The 5,415-nt window shown below is 49.6% G+C and overlaps 1 non-coding gene across 1 annotated transcript; it reads left to right on the top strand.

The window, feature by feature from the left end:
* The first annotated feature begins 313 nt into the window (after positions 1-313).
* Trnat-ugu (transfer RNA threonine (anticodon UGU)) lies at positions 314-387 on the top strand. Its single transcript has one exon. It is a non-coding gene; the product is annotated as a tRNA-Thr (tRNA).
* The last annotated feature ends 5,028 nt before the right edge of the window (positions 388-5,415 follow it).

Genomic DNA, 5,415 nt, shown 5'->3' with positions numbered 1-5,415 from the left:
CTCCTCGAGTATGGGACCTCATCATCATATACATACTAAGATGATATCTGTTCTTTCGGACGTGTCCGAAATAACAGATACCAACTTAGTATATATATAGTTAAGGCTCACCTGCCACTTGACCATCTTCTTCTTCTGTGCGGATGCACAAAAAGTGCCCGAACTCTTACGGGAATCGGCAACGCGCCGCGAGTAATGAGTATAATGGGCAGGGGCACTACGAATGTAGTGCGAGACAGTACGTTGAAAATGTGGGTGTGGCGGGAGGCGTGCCAGAGATAAGTCCCTGCAGTCGCACTATCTATCCTCTGTGTCCTCGGTGGCTCAGATGGATAGAGCGTCTGCCATGTAAGCAGGAGATCCCGGGTTCGAGTCCCGGTCGGGGCACACATTTTCATCTGTCCCCGTTGACGTATGTCAACGCCTGTCGCAGCTAAAGGTTGCCATTTCATTGTAACCTCATCATCATCATATAGCTCTCCTAATAAGGGCCATGGGTCATCATAGGGCCCCCTGGAATGCCATGGTCACATGATCTAATGTCCGATCGTGGCATTCCACATTACGTCACATGGAGTATTTTCACTAACGTTTGCACTTCGTGTCAGAATATTTAACATAATTCCAGTCATATACACTCCTGGAAATTGAAATAAGAACACCGTGAATTCATTGTCCCAGGAAGGGGAAACTTTATTGACACATTCCTGGGGTCAGATACATCACATGATCACACTGACAGAACCACAGGCACATACACACAGGCAACAGAGCATGCACAATGTCGGCACTAGTACAGTGTATATCCACCTTTCGCAGCAATGCAGGCTGCTATTCTCCCATGGAGACGATCGTAGAGATGCTGGATGTAGTCCTGTGGAACGGCTTGCCATGCCATTTCCACCTGGCGCCTCAGTTGGACCAGCGTTCGTGCTGGACGTGCAGACCGCGTGAGACGACGCTTCATCCAGTCCCAAACATGCTCAATGGGGGACAGATCCGGAGATCTTGCTGGCCAGGGTAGTTGACTTACACCTTCTAGAGCACACTGGGTGGCACGGGATACATGCGGACGTGCATTGTCCTGTTGGAACAGCAAGTTCCCTTGCCGGTCTAGGAATGGTAGAACGATGGGTTCGATGACGGTTTGGATGTACCGTGCACTATTCAGTGTCCCCTCGACGATCACCAGTGGTGTACGGCCAGTGTAGGACATCGCTCCCCACACCATGATGCCGGGTGTTGGCCCTGTGTGCCTCGGTCGTATGCAGTCCTGATTGTGGCGCTCACCTGCACGGCGCCAAACACGCATACGACCATCATTGGCACCAAGGCAGAAGCGACTCTCATCGCTGAAGACGACACGTCCCCATTCGTCCCTCCATTCACGCCTGTCGCGACACCACTAGAGGCGGGCTGCACGATGTTGGGGCGTGAGCGGAAGACGGCCTAACGGTGTGCGGGACCGTAGCCCAGCTTCATGGAGACGGTTGCGAATGGTCCTCGCCGATACCCCAGGAGGAACAGTGTCCCTAATTTGCTGGGAAGTGGCGGTGCGGTCCCCTAAGGCACTGCGTAGGATCCTACGGTCTTGGCGTGCATCCGTGCGTCGCTGCGGTCCGGTCCCAGGTCGACGGGCACGTGCACCTTCCGCCGACCACTGGCGACAACATCGATGTACTGTGGAGACCTCACGCCCCACGTGTTGAGCAATTCGGCGGTACGTCCACCCGGCCTCCCGCATGCCCACTACACGCCCTCGCTCAAAGTCCGTCAACTGCACATACGGTTCACGTCCAAGCTGTCGCGGCATGCTACCAGTGTTAAAGTCCGCCCCAGTAGCTGAGTGGTCAGCGTGACGGATTGCCGTCCTCTGGGCCCGGGTTCGATTCCCGGCTGGGTCGGAGATTTTCTCCGCTCAGGGACTGGGTGTTGTGTTGTGTTCATCATCATTTCATCCCCATCCGGCGTGCAGGTCGCCCAATGTGGCGCCGAATGTAATAAGACCTGCGATATGGCGGCCGGACCTGCCCCGCGAGGGGCCTCCCGGCCAATGACGCCAAACGCTCATCATCATCATCACCAGTGTTAAAGACTGCGATGGAGCTCCGTATGCCACGGCAAACTGGCTGACACTGACGGCGGCGGTGCACAAATGCTGCGCAGCTAGCGCCATTCGACGACCAACACCGCGGTTCCTGGTGTGTCCGCTGTGCCGTGCGTGTGATCATTGCTTGTACAGCCCTCTCGCAGTGTCAGGAGCAAGTACGGTGGGTCTGACACACCGGTGTCAATGTGTTCTTTTTTCCATTTCCAGGAGTGTATTTCTATGATTGTCTGATATTTTGAGTTCACATCAATACACTTTACATCGTTCAACAAGGTTACAAAATTTCAACATTATTGGTGCATATATTTAAAAATATATATTTTATTTTACCAAGGATAGTCTGTTATTAACTAAGCTGCGGACATTTACTTTTTATCGCTCTCCATTCGGACGAGGGCTCCAAGGGGAACAGCAAAAAACCTGGGTGGAGTGAAACAGACTGTCCTTCATCTCTATCTGTTATGAACGTTTCAAATATAATCAAGTATTGCATTTTTGATTTGCCAAGTTTGCATTTGATCGATTACATACTTAATTTGACAGACGTATGACGATGCCGTTGGTCGATGGTGTCACCAGCCAGAAGCCGCCGTCATCGGCCGTCGGATGTTCCTGGGACGTTGCAGGTACGGCGTCGAGCAGTCGATGCTGCGTCATCGTGGATACGCCCAGCTGGAACGTACGTACCGTCGGCGTGGAGGCAGGCAACGCCCCCGCGTTGACGTTTAACAGCGCTACTGTCCGTCAAGGCTGCGTCGGCGTCGCCTCCAGCGTTGTCGTCTCCCTAAACCGCTCGTAACGCCAAGGAGTGACCATGAAACAAGTTCGATTACGAAGTATTATTTGTTTAACAAAAAGACGGGAATTCGCAATGGGAAAAAATGTACACATTATGTCACTGCTATTGTATACATTACTGGCCATTAAAAGTGCTACACCAAGAAGAAATGCAGATGATAGACGGGTATTCATTGGACAAATGTATTATACTGGAACTGACATGTGATTACATTTTCACGCAATTCCGGTGCACAGCTCCTGAGAAATCAGTACCCAGAACAGCCACCTCTGGGCGTAATAACGGCCTTAATACGCCAGGGCATTGAGTCAAACAGAGCTTGGATGGCGTGTACAGGTACAGCTGCCCATGCAGCTTCAGCACGATACCACAGTTCATCAAAAGTGGTGACTGGCGTATTGTGACGAGCCATTTGCTCGGCCACCATTGACCAGACGTTTTCAATTGGTGAGAGATCTGGAGAATGTGCTGGCCAGGGCAGCAGTCGAACATTTTCTGTATCTAGAAAGGCCCGTACAGGATCTGCAACATGCGGTCGTGCATTATCCTGCTGAAATGTAAGGTTTCGCAGGATTCGAATGAAGGATAGAGCCACGGGTCGTAACACATCTGAAATGTAACGTCCACTCTTCAAAATGCCGTCAGTGCGAACAAGAGCTGACCGAGACGTGTAACCAATGGCACTCCATACCACTACGCCGGGTGATACGCCCGTATGGTGATGACGAATACACGCTTCCAATGTGCGTTCACCGCGATGTCACCAAACACGGATGCGACCATCATGATGCTGTAAACAGAACCTGGATTCATCCGAAAAAATGACGTTTTGCCATTGGTGCACCCAGGTTCGTCGTTGAGTACACCATCGCAGACGCTCCTGTCTGTGATGCAGCGTCAAGGGTAACCGCAGCCATGGTCTCCGAGCTGATAGTCCGTGCTGCTGCAAACGTCGCCGAACTGTTCTTGCAGATGGTTGTCGTCTTGCAAACGTCCCCATCTGTTGATTCAGGGATCGAGAAGTGGCTGCACGATCCGTTACAGCCATGCGGATAAGATGGCTGTCATCTCGACTGCTAGTGATACGAGGCCGTTGGGATCCAGCATGGCGTTCCGTATTACCCTCCTGAACCCACGGATTCCATATTCTGCTAACAGTCATTGGATCTCGACCAAAGAGAGCAGCAATGTCGCGATACGATAAACCGCAATCGCGATAGGCTACAATCCGACCTTTATCGAAGTCGGAAACGTGATGGTACGCATTTCTCCACCTTACACGAGGCATCACAACAACGTTTCACCAGGCAACACCGGTCAACTGCTGTTCGTGTATGAGAAATCGGTTGGAAACTTTCCTCATGCCAACACGTTGTAGGTGTCGCCACCGGCGCCAACCTTGTGTGAATGCTCTGAAAAGCTAATCATTTGCATATCACAGCATCTTCTTCCTGTCGGTTAAATTTCGCGTCTGTAGCACGTCACTTTCATGGTGTATCAATTTTAATGGCCAGTAGTGTAGTTCAGGGCCAGCTCCATAACTGTTTATTACACCCCATGTGCGTAGTTCCAGTAATCACATAGTCCTGCAGACACGGATGATTTTTCACTTTTTATGATATTCTTAATGTTTCGCACTGTATAAGCGTCCTGAAGTCGTCACACGCTCTACACTTCACCGTGTCTTTGAACGATGACTATTCACTGTTTATATCCTGTTCTAAAAACATCACTCCGAGTGCGGCACGTCACTGACCGACCAATTGTCCGCTTCGCGTTGTAAGTTATCGCGCGTGAAACGCTGTCTATTCCAAATACATCTTTCGCACAGTTTACACGAGATGTAATTACACACTTTTTTCACACTCGTCGCATTGTGTGCGCTTAACAACATCTGTTCGTTAAGGACGTCCGCCAAAGTCTGTACAAAGTACGGCGATCGCTCACTTAAGACTTTCTCATACTATAGATTGCGAATTACACAGTTCCATATAGTTCAAGTCACGGTTTTTATTGTCTCTCTGACTACAGTAGTTTTTGCCACAGAACAAGTTAATCACCGGTTCTGTCCCTTGCATTATCTGTCTTTTCGTTTAGATGCAGGTGTTACAGTTTGTGAATTACACAATTCATTGCTTTCGCTCCTGCACCCTATGTCACGTTAGTCTGACAAATTGATCATCAAGATTTGTACTCAGACTCTGGCCTGACTTTACAATAATAATGGCTTTATCATATTATACTCAATAAATTGCCTATATTTTTATATTTGGTCGGGACTGCTGTGCATGTTGTTGTGTTACACTGTGTCTAATATGCGTTTCTCAAGCCGAATGTAAGGTTAGCTGTGGATCCAAAAAGCTAGCAAAGTCATGCAGTAAAATGGCGTGACATGCCCCTACTCGATTGATTCTAAAATTGTTTCATTGAAATCTGCTTTGCTGAAGACCCTTGGTGTTTCCCATTAACATGGGTTCTACTCATGGCCATCTTTCTTTTTACTCTA

This window comes from Schistocerca serialis, chromosome 6 (genome assembly GCF_023864345.2).
Source record: "Schistocerca serialis cubense isolate TAMUIC-IGC-003099 chromosome 6, iqSchSeri2.2, whole genome shotgun sequence".
In the NCBI taxonomy this organism is placed as follows: Eukaryota; Metazoa; Arthropoda; class Insecta; order Orthoptera; family Acrididae; genus Schistocerca; species Schistocerca serialis.
This window is presented reverse-complemented; position numbering and strand designations above follow the sequence as displayed.